The sequence below is a fragment of the Pan paniscus genome, chromosome 4 (assembly GCF_029289425.2).
Source record: "Pan paniscus chromosome 4, NHGRI_mPanPan1-v2.0_pri, whole genome shotgun sequence".
Taxonomy (NCBI): Eukaryota; Metazoa; Chordata; class Mammalia; order Primates; family Hominidae; genus Pan; species Pan paniscus.
In genome coordinates this window covers 147,660,054-147,686,589 of record NC_073253.2, presented here as the reverse complement: position 1 = coordinate 147,686,589, position 26,536 = coordinate 147,660,054, and positions in this window count along the sequence as shown.

Genomic DNA, 26,536 nt, shown 5'->3' with positions numbered 1-26,536 from the left:
AGGGGCCAGACATGCATTGTGGTCTAATGGCTCTCCCAGCCCCCTCCGGCTCCCTCTCCATTTCCCTTTGCAAGCATGTTCTCTGAAAAATCTCTTGATGCCTGTTTCTAGAAGAACAGAGATAAGCTACTCATTTAATTTTCTGTTTCTGCTCAGTAGAGTATGAACTGTGTGAAAGAAGGAGCCAAGTCTGTCTTGTTCCATTTATAACTTCTGAACCTAGCACATAGTAGCTACTCATAAGTATTTGTCAGGTCAGTGTTGTTAAAGTTTGGATCTAATACTACTTTTGCTCTGACTCCAAAGCCCATTTTCTATTCACTTCCTCATGCTTCTTCCTCGCTGCTCCTGTCCTATACACACACGCACACACACACACACACACACACACACACACAGCAATACTAAGCATGATAGGATATTCAGATATAGAGAATGATGACCCTTACTCCCCCCAAAAAGCTAATTGTACTGGAAGACTGGATGTGATCTCCAAAGAGCCTTTGTAAGGTGGGGATGAGGGAGGATGGGGAAAAGAAAAATACGTAGATATTTGATAATCATGTGCCCTGACACCAAGACTTTTTTCTTTTACTGCTATATCCCCACTCCCTATATTAGTATCTGCCACATAGTAGGCACTTCATAACTTTTTGCAAAATGGATGAAGGAGTGAATTGAACCATCCAGTTCTATGGATTTTTCCATTCTCTCCATGTATTTGGATGCCGTTTAGACAAAAGTTCTAACACAAAACAGCTATCACAAATGAGCCTAAACTTGACATTTATTTTCCGTTTTGAAGATGACATTCCTCCACATTTTGTTCTGGGAAAAACAGCACTTGACAAAATGTTTTTTCAAGTCCCTGTAGTGTTTGCACTGACTGGGAGACTTTGCTCCTGAGATTCTAGGAGATATGCTTAAGAAGTTTCTAAGTAGTAAGTTTTAGAAAGTAAACTATTACTTTTGTCCTTAAGAAACTAAAAACTTTTGCCAGACAAAAGCTTCCCTAATCAAAGTAATCCAACTAAAGCGGCATCAGAACACACTATGCCCAAGGCCTGTGCTGTGAACAGTGAACGATGGAAAGAGGAATGAGTTGTGGCTCCTGTCATTGTGACTCTGATGTAGCTGGAGGTGAGGACTTGTGACAGATACCTCGTGCTCACTTAGTGATTCTCACAGATGCTCAAAGTTCCAGCCATCTTTGAAGATGCAATTGAGTTGCCATCAACTCTATAAAGTTTTCCCACATCCCCAACCTTAAAATTCATCTTTTTTTCCTTCTGTTTCTCTCTGCATTTTGTTCCACTTTTCACAGTCTATCTTGATTTAGAGTTAACTGGTCACACATATGTCTGTTTATTCCCCCTGTTCATTTAAATTGACTTGATAGTATATTCCATGTGCCAGGTATGGGAGTAACACTAGAATTCAACAGCATTTTATGGCTGAAAAGATTATTTAAATCCCCAATTTCATTTTCTTTTCAGTCCTGAACAAAACTCTCTGAGGCAGGAAGGACTGATACATCAAAAGCCACTTCACAGAGGAGGACGTTGAAAGTCAAAAAGGTTGGAGGTGAACAGCCCCAGGTTTGAATTCCAGCTCTGCCATTTACTAGTCATGTGATTGTGAATATTCATTTATTGCTCTGTGCCTCAATTTGCCACAATATGGGGGATGACCTTAGGTCTTACTTTATAGTTATGAATGTAATTAGGAAAAGGTCTTAGCACAGGGTGCCTGATATTTAATAAATAATGTATCATAATAAATAATTTAATAAATAACTTATTAATAAACAGCAGCAGTAAATGCACAAATAAAGGTATGTTGCATGTCTAATTATAAGGCATATGTTGAAACCAGATCCTAACTCTAAGTCCAGGACTCTCTTGAGTATATACTGCATTGTCTATATCATATCATAAGCTTCTTCATGGCAAAAAGTACTTTTAAGTTATTTTTATATCTGCAGAAAGTTTGGGGCAGTATTTTTCAATTAATAATGGCTCAAAATTGTTAATTAAATAGAAATAATTATTTCACTAAATTTCCAGTCACCATCATTCACTTCTGTAACATGCCAGAGTGCCTTGCATATAATGCTATTGTAGTATGCATCAGCTATGATTGTGTTGGATTTTGAGTGATAAAAAACATGACAATAGTAGCTTAAATCATAGAAGATTATTTATCTCATGCAAACAAAGCTGGGATATGTTATTCAGGGCTTTCACAACAACAGAACAATGACATGAAAGAACTAGGCTCCTTCTATCTTTCTATTCCTCCTTTTGTCTTCATTGTCTCAAAATAATTGTTGAGCATTGAGCCAGGATCTCCATCAGCAGGCTTATATTTCAGGTAGGAAGAAACATAAAGGAAGATGTGTAAACAAGTAAAGGGCAAGAACTACATTACTGGCCATACTTAGCTGCAAAAGAGGAATGGATTTTATATACATAAAGACATCCAGTCTCTTTGTTATAAAGATGACAAAAAAGAGAGATTGAGATAGGAAGGGATCAGATAAGTTTAGAGTGAGGCAGCATACAGTGTCTGCCTCAGGAAGATCTGATAAATTTTATATTAATTTGCATAAAATATTAATTTATTGCCTTATTATATAATCAAGATAATTTTAAATATAATTTAAAACCTTCACTTGCCAGGGTGGCAAAAAATTAAAAATTAGTCACATTTTAGAGTTCCTCCCTAAAATCATGTATTTATTAAAGTTCTGGGTGAGAATGGGGGTATTCTTACATGGTACCAGAAACAAAGAAAAAAAAAATCCTAAGTCTTCCATCTACTAGTAAATTGCTCATTGAATCTTTCAACAACAGGGATAAATCTTAAAGGCATTTTGCTAAGTAAAAGAAGTCAAACCCCAAAGCATATTTTATGTTTTCATCCATATGACAGTCTGGAAAACGCAAGACTACAGGAATGAAAAACAGATCAGTGGTTTCTAGGGAATGGTGGATAAAGGAGTGGTTTAGTACAGAGAGGTGATGGACTAGGGAGGGACTGGAAAGGTAGAGAGTGAGCCAATGCATAGCACCTGCCTTGGGAAGATCTGATAAATTTATTTTATATTAAGTTGTATGAAATGTTAAATAACTATATCTTTCAGGGGAACTTTGAGGATGATAGAAATGATCTACATGGTACTGGAGTGGTGGACAATATGATTCCATGCATTTGTCAAAATCCATAGAACTTTACATTACAAAGAAAGAACATTAATGCATATAAACTATAAAATAAAAATAATCAACCAGAATGTTGGGAGATCCCAAGATAAAGTGCAAGCTGAGAACAAAGAATGTCACTGTATTACAAATGTATGATGTAACTGTACTACAGGGGATAGGGGAAAGGTAGCTGGCCTAAGAAACTTTGGAAAATGGTGTTTAGACTGGAAACTGTAAGGTTAAAAAATAGGAACTGTAGATAAACACTATACCCTAGTTGGTAAAGTTGTTTAACATGAAGGTGAAGATGAACAATTCTGAAACTGTTTTACATATATACTGGAGTTGAACAAATAAGTAAATAGAAGGTGGTGGTAGGTGCCAGGTTTCTCATCACCAGAGAGGAAAGTTGTAGATAAGTAAGAATAGAAGGCTACAATAACACGGTGGTACTTGATTAGAGACATCAATATGAACCCATATTTAGCTTAACATGCATATAGAGATGGATAGATATAGAAACAATTATAGTTAAATATGAAATCATAGGTTAGTATACATACATCTTACCTCTCTCTGTCTGCTGAGAGGGCTTTAAGATAATGACACCCCATTAGCAACGATCACTCCCAGTGCCCAAGCCTTGGTTTCAAAATACCAACCTCCATATTTGATAGCACAACAGGGTGACTATAGTCAATAATAACTTAATCGTACATTTAAAAATAACTAAAAGAGTGTAATTGGATCATTTGTAACACAAAGGATAAATGCTTGAGGGAATGGATATCCAATGGAGAATGGATATCATTCTCCATGATACGCCTATTTCACATTGCATGCCTATATCAAAACGTCTGATGTATTCTATAAATATATATACTGACTATGTACCCATGAAAATTAAAAATTAAAAAATTAAAAAGAAATACTGCCATCCAAGAGGGAAATCCAAGCTTCTTGGAGAAGTGGCTAATTTTAGGGCTTATAGCAGGCAAAATCTATAAGTTAATTCTGGAGCATTTGGCATTACCAGGATGTTGGGAAATTTTGAAAAAATAAATCAATGGAGGCACGACAATGGGACACAAGAGCTAAACTAATGAAGCTCCCAATGACCAAAGTTGGAAAAAAGTTATGCAACAAAATAAATAACAGTGTACTAGATCATAACACAAAATATGCACTTCATATAAATGAGATCAAAATGATATAAATAAGTGGTTGAATAAATAAATAGAAGAGACAAATCTTCCTTACAAAAGAATTCCAACTATACATAGAAACTACCCTCTCCAGAAGGCAAAGCTTAATTTCCCCTCAACCTTTTAAGTGTGGTTGGACTTAGTGAATTGCTTCCTAAGTATAGAGTATGAGAAGGGAAAAATAGCACCTTTATAGTAGAGAAACCTGGCCAACATTATCTAAACAAATTACTCAAGGTTATTAACAGTGATATTATGTACACTGGATATGATGTAATCGAAAGGGCACTTGACCCCTATGGTATTCTTTTCAAAAACCTATAACCTCAGTCTAGTCATGAGAGAAAGCTGAGACAAACCCAATCTGAGGAACATTCTATAAAATACCTGACCATTACTTCTCAAAACTGTCAAGGTCGTGAAAGATAAGGGAAGACTAAGAAACTTGTCACAGACCTCAGAGGAGACTAAGAAGACATGATGACTAAATGTGGTATTCTGGATTGGTTCCCAGAACAGCAAAAGGACATCCATGGAAAAATTAGTGATATCTAAATAAAGGCTAGAGTTAATGGTAATGTGTCAGTATTGGTTTCTTAGTTTTGACAAACGTACGCAATAATAGAAAGTGATGACATTAGTGGAAACTGAAACAGGTGATACAAACTTAAGTGAGGGGATATGGGGAATCCCTGTACCAGTTTTATAACTTTTCAGCAAATCTAAAATTATTCCAAAACAAAGAGCTTGTATTTTTAAAGTTATATTCTTATTTTTTCAACTCAATATTTACATTTAAATTTAATATAACGTTTAAATTTCACTTCAAACTCTCAAATGCCAGGATGGAAACTGTCACATTTTGCACCGCCTCCCTGAAATCACCTATTTATTGAGGGGATGGCAGGGAATGGGGGACTTACATAATACCAGAAAAATAGAGGGGATATCAGGAGGCTTCCATCTATTACGACTGCCATGACGCCGCAGATTGTCCAAGTTCATCTGATCTATTTGAAGATGGGCACTCACTCCATTGTCCCAGTATCAAATGTGAGTGCAGCTTGAGGTGATCATTAGAAGTCCCACACCCCTGCCCAGACCCTCAGCTGAGATCGCATCACCTGTCTAGGTACTGTGAGGTAAGACACAGTGGCACAGTTTAGACACACATGGCTTCATTGCCTGTCATCTCATTCTTGGGGAAGCTAAATCTCTTTGCTTTGGAATAGGACAGCTTCACTCTTTGGCAACTTTGCATTCAGAAAAGGACCTGACTCTGTCTCCCAGCTGCTCACTGATGCTCTCTTTCATTTGTAGTCTTCTGTAGCTGGGAGATCATCATGAAGGAATGTTTCTGTACATTGACTTGACACTTGTTTTTTAAGCCAGCCATGATACTGCTTTACACATCATTATATGCATGTCTGTCTCCCCATACTGTGATTTTCCTGAGGTTAAGAATTGTGTCATGGCCGGACACAGTGGCTCATGTCTGTAATCCCAGCACTTTGGGAGGCCAAGGCAGGAGGATTGCTTGAGTCCAGGAGTTTGGGACCAGCCTGGGCAACCTAGGAAGACCCTATCTGTACAAAAAAATTAAAAATTACCCAGGTTATGTGGCACACACCTGTGGCCCCAGCTACTCTGGAAGCTGAGGTGGGAAGATTGCTTGGGCCTGGAAGGTGGAAGCTGCAGTGAGCCATAATTGTGCCACTGCACTCCAACCTGGGCAACAGAGTGAGACCTTGTCTCAAGAAAAAAAAAAAAGAGTGTCATATTTCTCCTCATGAACCTAGAACCTAGCACAGTGCCAAGTACATGGTAAGGTGTTAGTGAACATTTGTCAAACGTATAAATGTGACTTGAACAGCCCCAGACCTCATTTTCTCTGATTTGCCTTTATCAACAGAGCTCCATAATAGAAACACCTGGCAAGTTCTGGGGCTCGCTCATCACCATTGAACTGAAAGCCAGATGAGTTTCTATAGGTGGTAGCAAAGTACTACGATCCCCTTCTGTCTTCCTGACCAATGCTGCTTCCATAATGCCAGTGATGCTGACTAGATTAGGGTCCCCAAGGCATATGGATTTTTCTCTAGAAAAACATCATCCTCATTCTCAACACTGTGCCCAGTGCTATGCAAATATTCTTCCCAAGATGTATTTGTTGGTTACTGCGTATGATTTAGTCCACTATCTCATGCCAAGAGTTCTTTCTGGAAACCAGGCAGAGCCAATATAGAGTTGCCTGCAGAAAGTTATATTGCATCTGACAAAAACAACCAGCTATGGCTGAGGTTTTTTGCTGGGGGTGAGAGTGGAGTATAAGCAAAAAAAAAAAAAAAAAAAAAAAATTGCTAGAACCTGTTAATCTCTGTGCAGCCAGCAGCTAAGATTTTCAAATTGATAACTAAGTTTAATGTAATTTGGTATATTTGCTCAGTGTGCCATTTTACCCTTGGGTTAACTTGGGAAAATGAGGAAAGAGCTAATTGCTGTATTATCACTTCAACATAAGGGGTCAGTGCCCCAGAGCAGCTGCTGTTCTTATTAGATGGTGTCACCAGGGGGAATACTATTGCCTGTTTCCTTAGGTTCAATTTCTTTTGTTCAGTAGCTGTGTTTACAAGACACACTTGTCTGGTTTGCCCCGACACAAGGTGGCATAGCTGTAACTACACTTTCCTTCTCCCAAATCCTCAATATCAAGTTTGCACTAAAAAGACCACTCTGCTTTAGAAGGTAATGCATCTCTGGAAATACCTAATAAGATGGAGAAAAATAATACCCAAACAGATCCTGAGATCCATTCCTACCTCTTATTATTGGTTCCTGGGCAAGTTACATAATTTCTCCTAAACCCTAGTTTCCTCAACTGTAAAATGAGGATAACAATAGAAGCTACCCCTGAGGGTTGTTGTGAGGAATAAATGAAGTTATATAAATGAAATGCCCAGCCCTGTGTCTAGTACATGGTAAACACTCAATTGCTACCTATTATGATGATTATTAATTTTAATTTTAAGTATATTTAATACATCATACAAAATGGTTGAAAGTAAAGACAAAAGGTAATTACAAAATATAAAGAAGAGGTGCCTTAGCATTTTCTAAGTAAAGCAAAAAAATGAGAAGTAGCAAGGAGGAGAGGTGGCCTCTTTTTTTCTCCTTTCATTTATATTACAGTAGGTTACACTTTCCCTGTCTTTTCTTTGTATGTGAGGATGAGTGTAGTGACAAAGACCAGGAAAATTGAGAAGATCTGGTTTAATAAAATTACAATTATTTGGATAGTATATAAGGGTTTTCAATTATTTTCTCAAATAATTTATTGAGATCCAGAATAATGTACAAGAGGAATGTGACATTTAGGGTAAGAAGATAAACCTTCAAGTCTCAGCTCTTCCCTTTACCAGCTGTGAAAACTGAGGCAAGATCCTCTTCTTAAAGTATCTTTCCAATGTGTAACAGGGGCATGATTCACTTCATTTACTCTACCCTCAAGTGTCCTGAAAATCAAATTGAAAAAAATGATTTCAGAAATGCCTTAAAAACTAAAGTGCCACACAAAAATACCTGCACATAAATATTTATAGCAGCTTCATTCATGCTATTCAAAAACTGGAAGCAATCAAAATGTCCATTGCTAAGTGAATGGATAAAATACTGGTATATTCCATACAAGGAAATGTGATTCAGTGATTTTAAAATCACCTATCAAGCCACAGAAAGACATAGGTAAATCCTAAATGCATATCACTGAGTGAAAGAAGCCATACTGAAAGGCTACATACTGTATGATTCCCTTTAAATGACATTCTGATGAAGGTAGAACTATGGAGACAATTTTAAAAGTCTGTAGTTGCAAGGGGCACAGGGTTGGAGAAGCTGAATAGAGGAAGCACAAGTAAATTTTTAGAAAAGTGCGACTATTCTGTGTGATATTGTAATTGCAAGTGCATGACACTATGCAACTGCCAAAACCTGTTGAGCTTTGTAACACAAAAAGAGTATTTTAATGAGTGCACACTGAAAAGTCATTTAGGAAGTTGGGGGAATCCCAGGATGGAATAAAGAATGTGACAAAACAATCTAACTGTATTACAAATATATGAAACATCTTAACTGAAGAGGATGGTGGGGAAATAATCTAAGTAACTTTGGAAACAATTGTAATCTGTAAAACTAAAAGCAAAGAAACTGTACATAAGCCTTGTACTCTAGTGATAAAGTTGTCCCCATAGTGTATGGGCTAACAATATTGACACTGCTATACATGCATACTAGAATTAGACAATTAGGTAAGTAAATGGTAGATGGTGAGATCAAGATTTCTCACTGTTGGAGTGGGAAGCTGCAGATAAGCAAAAGCAGGGATCATGAGAAAAGACGAGATGCTAGAATCATCCACATGATAATGGATTCGAATTGAAGACATCAGTATGAAGAATTTTAGCCTAAAATAGATACAGATGGATACATACAGAAATATTTATAGGTATGATTATATGTATTAGTCCATTTTCACATTGCTATAAAGAAGTTATCTAGGATTGGATAATTTATAAAGGAAAAAGGTTTACTTGACTTACAGTTCTGCATGGCTGGGGAGGCCTCAGGAAACTTACAATCATGGTAGAAGGTGAAGGGGAAGCAAGAAACATCTTACACAGTGGCAGGAACGAGAGAAGGGGAGAGGGGAATGGGGGGAAGAAGGCGGAGCTGCCAAACACTTTTAAACCATCAGATCTTGTGAGAACTCGCTATCACAAGAACAGCATGGGAAACTGGCCTTATGATCCAATCACCTCTCACCAGGTCCCTCCTTTGACACATGAGGATTACAATTTGAGATGAGATTTGGGTGTGGACACAGAGCCAAACCATATCAATATATATCCATATTAATATATACTCACATACATTTCCTTGGTCTGTCAGATAAAAGGGCTGAGAAGCAGGGAGACTCCAGTATCAAGAAACATACCTTGTACTCAGATCTTGGTTTCCAATGCCCTTCTCCAATTAAAAAAAAAATACAGATCTTAGTTTCCAACACCATTCTCTAATAAAAAGAACCACGGCCCACAGAAGAAACAATGGATTCTAGGATTGAGGTAGGAGATATGTAAGATGAGCATGGAGCATCTTGTAGTACCAGAAATAAGGGAGGGGAAGGAAGAGAGGGAAGGAAGAAAGGAAGGTCACAGTGATTGAAGTATGCCAAAGGACACAACAGCCAATCAATAATCAAAGCTGAAACTACTTGAGCAACAAAATAAAGTAGTATTGGAATATAGCCCAAAGTATAAAATAAATATCCACAAGTCTATAGTGATATAAATAGATGATTGAATAAATAAATAAGTGGGGGAGAAGGGACAAACCTCCCACACAGAAAAATTCCAAATAAGTGATGTAGATACTCTGCCCTCAAAGACACAGAGCACAACTCCCCACTTCTACAGTGTAGGCTTCACATCATGACTTTCTTCCCGAGAGTACAGTATAGAACTATAGGGGGTGAGGGGTTTTATAGTGGAGAAACTGGAAAACCTCTACCTCTGCCAGGTGATCAAGGGCAACATCGATAGTCATAAATCATGTTGATAGTGCGTAGCCCAAATGTGATGTGATAAAAATGGCACTTTACATCTGTGATCGTCCTCCAAAAATCCCATAACCCTAGTCTAATCATGAAAAAACATCAATCAGACAAATTCCAATAGAGGAGCATACTATAATATGCTTGATCAGTACTCCTCAAAACTCTCAAGATTATTAAAAACCCAGAAAGTCTGAGCAATGTTCACAGCCAAGAGATGCCTATGGAGACATGACAACTATATACAATGTGGCACCCTGGGTGGGATTCTGGGGCAGAAAAGGAACATTAGGGAAAGACTGAGAACATATGATTAAAGTAGGAACTGTAGTTAATAATAGTGTGTCGATATATGTTCATTAATTATAACAAATCTACCATACTAATGTAAGATGTTAACAACAGGGGAAACTATGCAGGAGTATATGGGAACTCTGTACTACCTTCTCAATTTCCCTGTCAATCAAAAACTGCCCTTAAAATGTAAGTTTGTCTTCCACAATGGTTGAACTACCCAGCAATCCCATTACTGGGTATATACCCAAAGGACTATAAATAATTCTACTACAGAGACACATGCACACATATGTTTATTGCAGCACTTTTTATAATACCAAAGACTTGGAACCAACCCAAATGCCCATCAATGATAGACTGGATAAAGAAAATATGGCACATATACACCATGGAATACTATGCAGCCATAAAAAAGAATGAGTTTATGTCCTTTGCAGGGACATGGATGAAGCTGGAAACCATCATCCTCAGCAAACTAACACAGGAACAGAAAACCAAACACTGCATATTCACACTCATAAGTGGGAGTTGAACGATGAGAACACACAGACACAGGGAGGGGAACGTCACACACTGGGCCTGTTGGGGGTGGGGGAATGGAGAGGGAATGTAGGACAAATACCTAATGCATGCGGGGCTTAAGCCCTAGATTACGGGTCGATAGGTGCAGCAAATCACCATGGCACATCTATACCTATGTAACGAACCTACACGTTCAGCACATGTATCCCAGAATTTAAAGTAAAATTAAAAAAAAATAAGCTTGTCTAAAAACAAACAAATCTAAAACAAAGAATCAAACAAGAAACAAGAAGCAAAACAAGAGCATCTGAAACAAAAAAAGAAAATCCGAATATTACACGGGTATAATTTCTTATTACTTTATGAGATTCTTGTAATCACCCTGAGTGGAAGGCAGAGGAGTTATTAGTATCCCTGTTTAACTGAGGAGGAATCTCAGGATGAAAGAGAGTGATTTTTCCCAAGGTACTATAGCTATGAAGTACTGGATCCAGACTGCAAGCTTAAGTCCATCTTATTTCTTCCCTTATTCCACACCCTTTCCTTTCAACCAAACATGAACATCCATGAGTAGGAGCTCTGTACATGCAGGTCACCACCACTGTATCCCCATCACCTGGTTCAGAGGTTGGCCCATGATAGCGGTTTAATAAATAATGTACTATGGACTGAGTTGTCACTCCCATTAAACAAGAAAAAAAATAGCTCAAGAGAGCTTGTCCTCCAGATATGCCCCACACATCATACTATTGGTGTTCCACATGGGCATCTGCCTTATTGCAATAACAAGAAGTTTGCACATGTGAGCATGTTCTCAACAATATGGGAGCAATGTCAGTCAGCATTAAGTGACTGATATTCAACTGCATTTGTTGAACATAACGCAAGAATTTCTTGTGTAAAGAAAAGAGCTATAGACAATCCAGAAGTCCTGTGCTGGACAAATGTGATGAGCATCGAAAAGTACTGCATGCAGCCAGAATATATAAGAGAAAGAACAGAGATCTAAAATTTCATCATAGACAAACATGAAGAGAGATGGGGTATTGTTGAATAAAACCCAGACCCAATAAGAAATTACATAGATGGAGTTAAAGACTTTCTAATAATAGACACACTGACCAATTTGAAATTGTTTCCCCAAACTTGATGTCAAGAAGAGTATCAACAGTAAAAAACCTTTGGGTAAAGTCATTGTGGTTGACTTTTCTCAACTCTCCCAGTCACCTGGATCAAAACTTACCTTTTTCTTTCCCTGTCCCAGAGAGACGAAGGAAGGAGAGGTTGTGGTGGCTAAGACACAGGCAGATGCAGGATCTGCCTGAGAAAGACTCACTTCCAGAAATCATTGTTTTCTTCATAAAAAAACACGGTATGTTTGCAGAGTGCATAGCTGTAGAAAGTATCTTCTCTCTCAGACCATGTTATTCACCTGCTTAAAATGCTCCACTGGCTTCCTGTCATACTTAATCCAACTTCGTCACCATAGCCTGTATGATCTTACATGACTGGCCCCGACTTCTCTCTCTGAATTTCCTTCCCAAAAATCACCAGCTCACTCAACACATTCCAGCTCATTGGCCTTCTCCCTGTATCTTGAACATGCCAAGCATATGCTTGCCTTTGCTAGGTCTTTGCACTTGATGCTGTCTTCCTGAAATGTTATTTCTCCAGATCTCAGATCAATTATCTCTTCCTCCAAGAAACATTGTCTGACACAAATTGAAATAACCAATTCTGAGTTAGTTAAAGTCCTCAAGAAGCAGATGCCAAGAGATTTATTGGAAGAAATGCCTGTGAGGGTGCTGGAGAAAATATCACACTGTGATGTAAGTCTGATCCCTATTAAAGAGAGAGGAAAGGAAAGAAGGTTGGGTAGGAAGCATCCTGGGCCATAGAAGTAGTTCTGATACGTTTTAGAAAGGCCTTGAGCCAGACTCATGAGTGGAGGAGTCCTGCATCTCACAGCAAGAAGCTTGCCTTAGTATCCCTGTCATGTTCAGCCACTGGCTGGGAGCATTCTGGGGAAGGGTGATCTCAGCATGAGCATGGTGGTGGCTTCAGACTGCAGAAGCTGGGACTATCAATCAATGATGTTCTTCATGGTAGAAGATCTAAGAGTCACATTTTCATGGCAACCTCACCTTCCACTACAGCCCTGTGTGTATCCATCACATCCCTTTGCTTGTTTTGTTACAGTACCTTTCAATATTTGATAGCATTGTATTAATTTATTGATTGTCTTTTCTATCCACTCTTTATTACCACTGAAAAGAGTGCAAATTTTATCTGTCTTGTTCACCACTGTTTCCCAGCACCCAGAATACTTCCTGATATATAGTAGGAGCTCAGAAAAGTGTTAAATGAATCTCCAGGTCTTTGGCAAGGGGAAAGGGAAAGGAGGGCTATCCCCTGTTTCTTTTTTATGGTGCATTCTAATAGATGGGCCTCTTCTAAAAAAAAAAACAATCAACCTCATGTAGATTAAAAAGGAAGTATGCTGAACTGTAGGTTTTCTCTTCCCCTGATTCACATCTAACTAGGTTACTCAATAAACCATACTTTTTCTTGTTCTTTTCTGAATTTTTCCAGTATAAGATATTCTACTTAATCCACAATCAAATGAGAAAACTATAGTAGTAGAATATGGTTTTACAGTGTTTTATATTCATAGTTTATAAACCACACCCACATACATTATCTCATCGAATTATCTGGAAAAATCCTACATGGTGCTTGTTATCATCTTCATATTCTAGATGAGGAAATTGAATGTAAGCACAAAGAAAGCCAGAAAGAAGGAAAATGGACATATTAGGATATCTGTGCTAATTCTCTCAGTAGAAGGGAAGAGACAGTACATTTGGTCCATGTGAAATTGTTTGATTATTCTCCCAGAGGTCTGACCTAAGTCAATGCAGTGATTCTTTGTAAGATCAGAAAATGAGTTTGAGACAAAATCTGTTATCTGACTCATTTCTACTTGAAGTATTATCTTGCTTTCCTGACTCAGTTTTCTCACACAAAGCTGATTACATAACCCTAATTTTCTGGCCATCCACACTTCTGTGCCAAGAGTATCCTTTTTCAGTCTCTAAATGATATGCTAGCTAACAGCAGATTCTAGATATCAGCATTTCCTGATGAGGTTCAGAAAAGTTTCATTCATTTCTGTTTGTGAAGTTATTTTTTTTTCTTTTTCAGACTGTAGGCTTTAGTAGTCAGTGGGGAAAAGGGCATTTAGACAGCAATATAATCCTTCTCTTTGTTCACTTTCCTCTAAATTTTCTTTATAGACACATTTCACTTAAAATCAATATTTTTTATTTTTATTTTATTTTATTTATTTATTTTTTTCTGAGACGGAGTCTCATGCTGTCACCCAAGCTGGAGTGCAGTGGCACAATCTCGGCTCACGACAACCACCGCCTCCCAGTTCAAGCGACTCTCCTGCCTCAGCTTCCCAAGTAGCTGGGATTACAGGCAACTGCCACCATGCCCAGCTAATTTTTTTGTATTTGTAGTAGAGATGGGGTTTCACCCTGTTGGCCAGGCTGGTTTCGAACTCCTGAACTCGTGATTTACCCGACTGGGCCTCCCAAAGAAAATAAAGTCAATATTAACCATCTATTTTAAGACTGCTTATGATGCTCATTTCAAGTCTCTATATATTTACCTTAATGTTATATATACCACATATACCACTTATTTCTGATAGTATAGCTAGTGATTTACAGACCGATCAATCCAATTCTTGTTTATTATGACCTACTGTGTTGCGTATTCCTGTGCAAGTTACTACAGTACCTATAAAGGAAAGGTAAGCTGGGATCTTCTTTAAGAGCTTCATGAAAAGGCTGGGACAAGAACTAGACCATGAAAGAGAGAGATCAGGAAAAGAGTTTCCATATAAGAAAGAGGGGCAAACAGTTCTAGAATAAAAACAGAATTTTCTTGACTTTTTAATATTTGACATTCTGACTGGCATGAGATGGTATCTCATTGTGGTTTTGATTTGCATTTCTCTAATGATCAGTGATTTTGAGCTTTTTTTCATATGTTTGTTGGCCACATAAATGTCTTCTTTTAAGAAGTGTCTGTTCATGTCTTTTCCCCACTTTTTAATGGGGTTGTTGTTTTTATAAATTTGTTTTAAGTTCCTTGTAGATTATGGATATAGACCTTTGTCAGATGGATAGATTGCAAAAATTTTCTCCCATTCAGTAGGTTGTCTGTTCACTCTGATGATTGTTTCTTTTGCTGTGTAGAAAGAAGCTCTTTAGTTTAATTAGATTCCATTTGTCAATTTTTGCTTACAGTGTGGCAATTCCTCAAAGACCTAGAAACAGAAATATCATTTGACCCAGCAATCCCATTAGTGGGTATATACCCAAAGGAATAAAAATCATTCTGTTTTAAAGATACATGCACACCTATGTTCATTGCAGCCCTATTCACAATAGCAAAGATGTGGAATCAATCCAAATGCCCATCAATGATAGACTGGAAATGTGGTATATATACACCATGGAATACTGTGCAGCCATAAAAAGGAATGAGATCGTGTCCTTTGCAGGGACATGGATGGATCTGAAAGCCATTATCCTCAGCAAACTAGTGCAGGAACAGAAAACCAAATTCCACATATTCTTACTTGTAAGTGGGAGCTGAACAATGAGAATACATGGACACACACTGGGGCCTGTCAGGGGGTGAGGTGTGAAGAGGGAAAGAATTAGGAAAAATAGCTAATGCATGTTGGGCTTAATACCTAGGTGATGGGTTGATAGCACGGCAAACCACCAGGGCACACATTTACCTATGTAAGAAACCTGCACATCCTGCACATCCTGCACATGTATCCTGGAACTTAAAAAGAAATTATTTTATTTAATTTAATTTAAAAAGTTTCAAACCACATGTAATTCTATCAGGGTGTACATGTTTCTCACAGACAGCAATTTTACAATGGGCTCATCTTTTTCAATATTTTGCCCTGAGGACCCTCTAAATGCTCCAAAGACACAAATACCTGATAGAATATGGCAACCTCTGGTTCTAACTCCACCTGTGTGCATGCATCCTCCCAAAAATGTGGACTTGTCAGGTTCAGGTCAGCTTACACATGGGGCACACACTGCTCCTCCCTGTTCCCAACTGCATGACAGGCATGGCTAATGGATCCCAGACTTCTCTTCCAATTAGCCCAGATACCCAAATAACAAGCTTCTGAATACGTGCTCTTCTTGATTTGGGTTATTACAGATTTCCTAAATATTTAATGCTGAAATCAGGTTATGGAATATCCAACACATTAAAAAGATCTTAATTGTTGATTCATGCATGCAATTAGTTTTAGGTATCTCATATGTGCTCTACAAAACACCTGTTCAGAAACACCGATTTAGTTCAACCTCCTCCCTTTTTTACTGATGAGAAAGCTGAGGGACAAAAGGTCATGATGTGATTAGAATAAAATATGTAGAAAAGCAGAACCAGCATGAAAATGCAGGTCTCCTTATAACTACTCTTCTTTTACAGTATACCTGTGGATCTCCTGAAACTGTCTTACAAAGCAGCATGGGGGTCTGTTAAGACCCTGGTGTGGAACACACTGAAGAAAGAGTTAATAATGTAGCCTGTAGGTAGAGCAGTTGGAAAATTGGAATCTCAATCTAGATAATGCTTTACAACAAATATGTTTGAATTTGTTTATAAGCATAGTATAGTCTATCTTTCCAGACTACTCCTCAGAAACTGCAGTATCATTCTGCATCCTATTTTTTCAGGTATGCAGTCTAAATTGAAAACAAATTCCAAAGGAACTCTAAGGGGAAGACTGCAGTAATTTCAGCCTAGATGAGTTGAAAAAAAATCACCTCTGAGATGGACCATAAATCCCAGCTATTTTATAGCTTTCCCTGTTCTAGTGCTTGTTCAAAGAAAAATCTAATTTCTTTAGTGAAAAAAAATTTTTTTAAAGTATAGAATGAAAAAATAGACCTCAAAGTCAGAGCTCCTATCAGAACAACCCTACTCATGGGCAGTTAAACCCCACATAGATTTCCCTCGGGCTTTTAAATAGTCTGTCTGCCTGAGAGTACACCAGATTTTCATGTAGCACAAAACTCAAGCAAATTATGAAGCCATTTCTTCTTTAAGGATGAGATAGTGCTGGACAAGGGGGTGATGCCCCAGCCCATGTGCTTTGCTCATGTCATCATGTGAGGTGTTTCCCACCTCAGCCAAGCCAGCAGAGTCTTTCTGGGGGCAAGGAAATGATTTAACCCAGCTTCTCCTCCCGAACTTTGAGGTACAAATAAATACAAGGAAGGTCATCCAATTAGACAGTAATTGAGAGACTATAGAAATCTAATCAAAAGATAATAAAGGTATACATTTTGTATTCACTCTCTGTGTGTAAACAAACTGAACATTTTAAACATTAGAGTGCAGGTCTTGCATTTATATGAAATACCGAGCTTAACTTCATTTTGCTTTTCTTCTAGCTGCAGAGATTTTTTGTTCAGTGACGTGTCTGAATCTCCCTGCCTGATTCCCCATCCAGATATTACATGCACTCCACAACGTTATAGCATTTTCTTAAAAGGCTGGTGAGTCAAGCCTTAGCAGACTACAGAGTTTTCATTCAGGTGGCTGTCTGCCTTTGTCCATGTGTCCTTAGGCTGTTTAGATGCTGCCCAGGACCCCTGCAGAGGTGGTTCTCTAGAGAGATTTTTTTAGCAAGGAAAGGCAAAGACCAGGGCAGTTTGAGTGGAAAAAATACATTTTCTGAAAATTGCATTTATATAATATCTTATAATATATGAAGCACTTTTCCAAATTATTTAGTGGTTCTTAAACTTAAATGCACATCAGAATCACTTGGTAAAATACCAACTCTGAGATCCCACTGCCAGAGATTCTGAGTCTAAAGGTCCAGAGGAGGACCCAGGAATCTGCAGTTCTGTTACATACCTGCAGGAGAGTCTGATGAAGATGGTCTACAAACCAAGCTTTGAAAAACACTGATTTACAACAAATCAGCCTGAAAATGGCTATGTCAGCTAATCATCACTTTTCAGATAATTTTAGAGATTTCAGAAATGAAGAAACTAATACTCAGAGGGATTTAAATATTTGCCCAATATTTTACATGTCATAGGAGAGCTAGGTCACAAAACCAAACGTTCGATGCCAAATTCAAAGCACATTACAAAGTCTGAGTTAAGTGTGCATGAATTAAAACATGACCATGAAAAAACATTGCTCTGTTACAGAAACTCTGTATATGCACAGGCCTGACAGAAGGAAAAAGACAAACCATTTATGGAAAAGAAGGATAAAAAGGAGATTTTTCCTTATCACCAAGATGCCAGGTGTTCCCTCCCCAGACTTTCCCTAAGGGGTCACACAATCTCTGCTCCCTGACCCCTTGATTATGACCTGGCTAGTCCAGAAATACTAGATATCTTCACTGATATTAGAATATAAACCATTTCTAGATAAAAGGTAATGATATGTATTTCATTTTTAACCTCATACCTTCCCTTTCTATAGTTTTCTTCTGAAACCACTCACTCCTCTCCTGTTTCACTGTAAGATTCCAATTGTAAACAAGAGGGAAAAAGTATTAAGTAGTCCCTCAAGTCATCTGTAAATTGGTGTCCGGCTCAAAATGTTGCTATTAAATCTAATCTCTATCACTAATTTAATACATGATTTTTGGCAAGTTGTTTGACCACCCTAAGCTCTGCAAAATAAAGTGGTCAGAATGGATTTCCTCTAAGGACCTTATCAATGCTGAAATTCTAATATTCAGATGTTGAAGTGGGCAATAAATATGTAGAAGGTTCTATTTTGGGCATGGCAGATAATCATGAGACAGGGACCCTAAGCAAGGCACTCACCAGTTAACCAGGTAAGATCCAAAAGGTACTAACTTAACCAGACTACAGGAAGACGTTTTAAGGTGGCAAAGGAATTATTGAGAAAAAAGAAAATATGAAACTGCAACTGTCCAACAGGTTAATTTTGCCCACTGCCCAGTTAGAGCCAATTTATCAAGACAGAGGAACTACAATAGAGAAAGAGTTTCATACACACAGAGCTGGCTAAATGGAAAACTTGAGTTTTATTATTACTCAAATCAGCCTCACTAAAAATTCAAAGGCTAGTGTTTTTAAAAGATAGCCTGGCAAACAAGGGGCTAGGAAATGGGGAAGGCTGATTGGTTGGGTCAGGATGAAATCACAGGGAGTCAAAGCTGTCTTCTTGTGCTGAGTCAGTTCCTGAGTGGAGGCCACAAGACCAGATGAGTCAGTTTACTGGTCTTGATGGTACCAGTGAATCCATCAGAATGCAGGGTCTGAAAAATACCTCAAACACCAATCTTAGGATTTACAATCATAATGTTATCTATAAGAGCAATTGGGGAGGTTGGGAATCTTGTGACCTCTTGACTGCATGACTCCTGAGCCATAATTTTAGATCTTGTGGCTAGTTTGTTAGTTTTTCAAAGGCAGTCTGGTCCCCAAGCAAGGAGGGTATTTGTTTCAAAGAGGAATTGTTATCATCTTTGTTTCAAAGTTAAGCTATAAACTAAATTCCTCCCAAATTTAGCTTGGTCTATGCCCAGGAATGAACAAGGGTAGTTTGGAGGTTAAAGGCAAGATGGAGTCAGTTACGTCAGATCTCATTCATTGTCATAATTTTTCACTGTTAAAATTTTTGAAGATGATGCTAATGTCTGAAATCCATCAGCTGAATTTCTATTTCTTCTATAAATGTTTTTCCCTGCACAACAAAAACAGTGGAAGAAATGCTTATCTGTAATTTCGTACGCATCTTGGTGGACTTGTCATTGGTATTCTAGGGATGTCTGCTATTAAGTTTCATCTATTGTGTGCTATACATGTAAAAACTGTCTCTTTGAACTATTGAAAATTTAAGGTTCAGTATAATATCAATTTTAAATTTTTAATGATGTTCATGAAATTTTAGATAGCAGCAAGTCCTTCATTTGATCAATAAACAGTGTTACAGAAAACTTCAAGTTTATAAAAATACAGTGAAATTTATACAAAGCTCTAAATCTGCATTTGCATTTCCTCTGCCCTTTTAACTAAACTAAAACTTGTGAATTTTAAATTATTAAGGAGGTTGCTGTGTGAAGTCAGTAGATATTTGATCAGGTTGGTGAAAAGAGTTCAGTTCTGTAATATCTGAATTTGTCTTTTAAAATGAGTACATATACAGGCAATAAATATATATGCTCAGATAAATATACTTGTTTAGAAAAACTTCAAGACATTCAAAAACTAGGAAGAAGTACGTTCAATAGTAGTTGTATAAATTTGATGGTTATGTTTTTTTATTTTTTCTTTTGTGTAGAGATAATAACTATAGCTTTATTATAGCATAATTCATTTTGAGCTCCACTATGACATTTCAAAGACTGCCCAGTTTGGAAGTCTGTCATGATTTTTACTATTTCACTCCAATTCAATAATTGTTGATAGTATTACTTGCCTAGTCTGTCCATACTCATATTATCCAAATATATAGGTGGGACTTTTGAAACAATTGCTTTGGTTCCCTTGGTTTAACTGAGGTTCATGAATATTCAAACCTTTGCTGGGGGAAAGAAATGAAAGTTAATGAGCATGCTTGCTATTAGAGAGGGATTTTTAATTTAACTTGTAGTTATAGTTTACTTACTGTTTTTAGAATTACTTTTACATTTTCCCGACTAGATGGCCTAGAGTCCAACATTACCTTTTGAGATGACATTATTGTCTCCATCATAATTCAGTGATAGCTTTAAAAAAAGATTAGTTTTGCTTAAGAAGTTACGTTAGAACTCATCAACCCTATATGAATTAACTCATCAGCCCTATATGAAACATAAGTTGTGTTATAACTGATCAGCCCTATATGAAACATAAATAGTTTCTACCTGCTTTTAAAAGAGAGAAGCTGGCCGGGCGCAGTGGCTCACGCCTGTAATCCCAGCACTTTGGGAGGCCGAGGCGGGGGGATCACGAGGTCAGGAGATCGAGACCGTCCTGGCTAACACGGTGAAACCACGTCTCTACTAAAAATACAAAAAAAAAAAAAAAAAAATTAGCCGGGCGTGGTGGTGGGCGCCTGTCATCCCAGCCAGTCGGGAGGCTGAGGCCAGGGAATGGCGTAAACCTGGGAGGCGGAGCTTGCAGTGAGCCGAGATCGCGCCATGTACTCCAGCCTGGGTGACAAAGCGAGACTCCATCTCAAAAAAAAAAAAAGAGAGAGAGGCTTTAATTTGGTTCTAATAAATAAGGTATGGTAGTGATTATAGGAATCCAGGATGTTGAAGAAATGGCATAGTGTCTATATTTTGGAAACAGAAAGGAAAATTCGCTTAAGATAGTATGAAGTAATTAAATTCCTATGTCAGTTGGCAAATCTTTTAAACCTTTGTATTCACCAAGCCCACAAATAGATTGTGGCTGCCAGGATTCCAATTTTAATTGGAGAGCTAAGTAAGTAAAGTTTTATAAGTATTAGGTTTCTTAATGATCGTATTTTGCAGTTTTAGTAAAAGGGAAATGTTGTTATACATTTATTAAATATACTTCCCCCATGAGGTGAAAAGGTTAATTTTGCTGAATGTTGTAAGTTGAAGCTACTTCATGGATGTCATACCCATGAAGTGCGTTTGGATGAGATAGAAGAAATTGTTTTTTAAAAAGTTTAAGTACCAAAGGTAGTCTAGTCTAGAACAATAATAAGTTAATGTGTGTTGGCTTTTCTAATTTGTACTGTAACATCCTTATACTTTCTATTTTATCTGTTTCTGAAGTAAACAACTTAGATATTTTCCACGCCTTTTTTTTTTTTCTGATGCAGAGTTCAGGTTAGTTAATATTTTACTGCATCTGATAATGTATTATATGTTTCAAGCCTAGTGACTTTTCATTTTGATATTCTTGTGATTTCATATGCTGTATTCTTCAAGCAATAACATTATGATGTGTTTTATAAAAACAAAATTTTGCAAAATCAGTTTCAAAACTGAGAGACAGGGCATTTCTATCATCTCTTGCTTGCTATTATAACAAGAGCTTTTGGTGTGATGGACACCAAGAGGACACTGAACTGTGATGTAACTGACATTGATGAACAATTCTGCTTTCAGAGCCAAGAGACGTGTGTGGAAGACTCAGGAACAAAACTCTATTATCTTGCAGATATTTTTCACATCAGAATCTCATTTCCCTTTATTAGATTCCATGCCTGATTCCTTCTTTTACGTATTTATTCCTTTTAGTTTGTTAATCTGACCACTTAGAGCAGGTACAAGCCTGGGTTTAGGGCTCATTTGAGCAAGAGAATGAATAAGTAGTGCATGATGCTCACAACGCTTCTCTTATCTGGTAAGATCCCCTAAGAAAAGTGGGGCAAACTAATTTGAGCTGTCACAAACCAGTATTAACCACATAAAGACACCTTTTACTGAACACCTTCTTGAGTGCGCTACTTGCATTATCCAGAGGCATCTACAGCCGCGTTGCTGGGAGCGTGGAATGCAGACCCAGACACTGTGGTCTCTCTCCTGGATCTGTACTTACCAGCTGGGAGACTTTGAGCTTGTTTATTAACTTTTATGTGCTTCCTTTCCCTCATTTGTGAAATAGGGATAATACTAGTATCTATCTCATAGATATGATTGAATGGGTTAATATATAGGAAGTCCTTAGAACAGTTCTTGGCTCATAATAAGTGTCACATAATGTTAGATGATGATGGTGGTGGTAGTGGTGGTGATGGTATTAGTACTACTACTTCTCATTTCAACCTCTTTAAAAAACAACTATGAAGCAGGAATTGATATTTCTCAGAAAACTAAAAATTGGAGAGTTTAGTTTGGTCCAAGCTTGCGCAACTAGTAAATAGGTTGGATATTATAGAACTCAAGCCACTCTGACCCCAAATCTTTGGCCTACACTGTGGCCAAAGATTTTATTATCCCAAATGCTAAGACTTGTGGAATCAGAACTGCAAAGGGAATGAGAAAAGATGAATGAGTGCTGAAAAGATAAATCAATGAATGGCTTCGAATTCACTGTGATGCTATAATTGATGTAGTCCATCTGTGCAACTGTCAGTCCAACCACCCAGCCCCAGTTTTTTAACTCTTAGAAATGAAGATGGGTGCAGTTCATAAACTAAATCATGGCAATAAACACATGTCTAAACTACCATTCTGAATCAATTTACACTTAGAAAAATACCATAGATTGAAATCATACGTCAATGTTTTCTTATTGTCAATTGCTATAAGAAAAAAAAAAACACTTGGGGAAAAAAAAGAATGAAAAACTCCACTAGACTATAAGTTCCACGAGCTGAGGGACTAAATCTATCTTGTTCACAAGTACCATGGCCGATACCCAGGAGATGCTCCATAGAAGTTTGTAAATAAAATGCATAAGCACAGTGACTAGTATGCATGTGTGAACTAGACAGCAAGTCCCTGCCCCTCATAGAATGTATACCTTGTGAGAAACAATAATTATATCTGTATAATTGCTGGTGAACAAAGGGCTGCAAAAGAGAATTCAGGGTGCTGTGGATGCATAAAACAAGGGTGTTGTCTGGGTCATGGGCAGGTTTCTGAAGGAAAGTGGTGCTGAGTTAAAATCTGATAAATAAGTCAGATTTTAAGTAAAGATGGCAGCCAGACAGAAAGGCAGAGTATGTGATTTGTCATCTCTGCCTCCAAAAATATATAAAACTATAGTATAGAAAAACAACCACACTTGTTTTTTGCCAATCAACAGGAAAGAACAAAAGGAAAAGTCAAGCTTAAGATTAAAAAAAGGAGCTTTAAGACGCAGAGCTGACCACTGTCAAAGAGATCACCTAAAAGATGTAGTGATTTCACGTTCAGGGAGGCGTGACAGCAGAGACAAAAGGAGAAAAAAAGTTCATGTTGTTAAAAAGAGGATGCCTTCACCAGACAAGCATTAAAGGCTACACTCTCCAAATTCTTTTCCAGCCCTGAGCCTCTATAATGCTAATTGGAACAGTTCTGCCATGTTTCTCAGCAGCAACCCCAGCATGAGGTACAAAGTCAAACAAGGAAAAGAGAATTTATCTCCAGAACTAGTCCTCCTCAGCAAAAGGAAGTTGCTTTTCAGGTGCTTTACTCTCTCTTTTTAATTGGCTCCACATACCACATGCTTTGTACTGTTCTGGTTCCTCCTCTTATGGGGGAAATAATAACAGAAACATATATATATATATATGTATATACGTTCATGACTCTATGCTATTTCCAGGCATATTTATTAGTAACAAAATGTCAGAATCGTTAAGAGAATAATTCTAGAATCAGAACCCTGGATCAAATCACAGTCCCACCAGTTACAATTTGTGTAATCTTGGCCATCTGTCTGAGACTCGCTTTTCCATGTGTAAATTGGGAATAATTATTATTATACCTATGGTATGTGTACATACTTTATATGTTATTTGTGAGGAATAAGTGAGATGATGGCATAAAGTTATTCATATCTTTCCTAGCATAGTATATTCCTCAATCCTAGCCATTATTTTATTGTTAATAAGAGAACCTTACTGAAAGGATAATGCTTTGCTTGAAGAAATGTCCTTATAATGGTGATATTTCAGGCACTATGGCACTGAAATAGGAAAAGTGGGAATATTCTGGGAGTCAGAAAATCAATGGCTATTGAGTTGTAAAGCAAAGCTCAGTATTGCAATGATTTCTAGTCCAAAATTTGTTATTAACCCATTGATAGTCTGATATTAAGGAACAGAGAGGTTAAATAATTTGCCCAAAGATGCTTAGTTAGAAAGTGATGGGCCAGGTGCGGTGGCTCACGCCTGTAATCCCAGCACTTTCAGAGGCCAAGGTGGGCAGATCACGAGGTCAGGAGATCGAGACCATCCTGGCTAACATGGTGAAACCCCGTCTCTACTAAAAATACAAAAAAATTAGCCGGCTGTGGTGGTGGGCGCCTGTGGTCCCAGCTACTCGGGAGGCAGAGGCAGGAGAATGATGTGAACCCGGAGGGGTGGAGCTTGCAGTGAGCCAAGATCACACCACTGCACTCCAGCCTGGGCAACAGAGCGAGACTCCATCTCAAAAAAAAAAAGAAAGTGTGATAGGACTCTAATTTGAACATAGGCAATTCTGACACCAGAGCCCATGCACCTATGCTATTTCTATTAGTTCCAGCCATGCCAGCTATAAAACAAATCCGCTGGCTTCAAAAAGAGCTGTATAGTATATTGGCCATGCGTAGAGTCAGATTGCCTGGAGTCAAATTCTAATTCTTCCATTTACTAGCTGTCTGAGCACCCTTCTGCAGTTTATTCAACCTCAAGTATTGGTACCCTCATATGTAAAATAAGAGAGAAAATTGTACTTGCCTGTTTCATTTTCATGAGAATAAAATGACATTCTTAGGTGAATGCCTTGCTTATGATAAGTGATAATATCTAAAACCTAGTAAACTTTCAGAGCTGTAAGACCATAAAACCATCTCCAGTTCCTAGGTTTTTGTTGAGATAAAGCTAGGGGCTCAAGAAGTAAAGAGCCTCGCTAAGTCATCTAGATCCTTAGAAGCTGCTGTTCTAACTCCTTGTCCAGTGCTTCTCAGTGGTAGGAAATGACTCTAAGTCATCTTGGGATCTCTCCAGTGCCTGATTCTCTAGGGGCTCCTGGAAACACAGGAGAGAGAATGAAGGAGAGGATGAATGTAGGGAGTAAAGGAGGGAGAACTGAAAACAGGGAGAAAGGCTGGTATACTGCTTAGAGAATTCAATGGTCTACTTTGTACAACTCCAATGGTATTGAAGTTCCAGATCTTATTCTAACCTCAGGATTAATAATTATCTCTGATAGCACTCACCTCTGGGCTGTAGTCAGCGTCCTTTCTATTCTTATCTATTGTCTGCTACTAACCAACCTCCCAGCAGAAGCTTGGAAATAGGGAGATTCTGATGCAAGAGGCACTTGCTGGGATCTGGCAAACAGTGAAGTCTGTCATTGCAATCGATCTGCTGCATAAAGCCCTCCACTCTTTTCCTGTCACTGACCCTGCATGCCCTTTCAGCACTGAACGGACTCTGCACATAGATGCTGATGTGCCACTGGGCATTCTGAGATAACACTGCCAATCAGTCCACAGGCCAAAAAAAAACCTGCATGATGACAAAGGGTCCTTTCTGGCTCCGTGTTCATTAAGAGAAACACCAATTTTCCATTATTCTTACATGTCTTAAGTATTGAATGTTCTATATGATGGTTTTAAAAGTGACACCATGGCACTATGCGTAATATCTCTGAATATGGGCCCCTTTCATATTCTATTTTCTTTAAAGAGCCAACCAAGTTAATATGCTTTCAGAAAATGGGTAATATTGTTTTAGTTATTTTTTTCTCTATTCAAATTTCTACTGCATCTTGAGTTTTAAGATGAGAATGAGCTAATTTTAAAAAAGAATAAAGAAGATGAATTTCAAAAGTTGTACTTTCTGTGTGTTTTCCTCTGTCTGTTACCACAAGTCTCATGCTCTTCTTAGCCATGGAAGTCATTTACCCACTACCCGCTTAGGTCTCCCAATATTAACTTCTACCCAGTACAGAACTATAAATGGATCCCCTCAGTGGGGGACAACACTGA